Source organism: Penaeus monodon, chromosome 34 (genome assembly GCF_015228065.2).
Source record: "Penaeus monodon isolate SGIC_2016 chromosome 34, NSTDA_Pmon_1, whole genome shotgun sequence".
Taxonomy (NCBI): Eukaryota; Metazoa; Arthropoda; class Malacostraca; order Decapoda; family Penaeidae; genus Penaeus; species Penaeus monodon.
This window is the reverse complement of record NC_051419.1, coordinates 31,766,144-31,766,547: the sequence shown is the minus strand read 5'-3', so window position 1 is coordinate 31,766,547 and position 404 is coordinate 31,766,144.

The following is a 404-nucleotide window of genomic DNA, read 5'->3' as shown; positions in this document are numbered from 1 at the left end:
AGAAAAAAAAACAACAACACAGAAAAACGCAATGAATCTGACAAAAGACATCACAAGAGTAGGGTTGAAGCGACGTCATAAATCACTTGCAACAAGAGAGAAAACGTTGCAGAGTGTTGCAAGGAGTCCGTTGAGTTGCAACTTTTCATCGTCACTCCCGCTCGAGAACACTTTTCCTTGTTCGTTTCTGAGAACACTTTGAGAGCTGATCGAACGACGTGTGGAGAGCACGCACATGACAATATTATATACACACAAACGCACATCTCACTTAGACGCAGATATTACACGCATAAGCGCCCTTTCTCTCCCTCTCAAAATAAGCGAATATTCCACACATAGATACACAAAAATACACATATATATTCACTCTCCCTTCCCTTCCTCTCCCTCCTCCTGCCCCA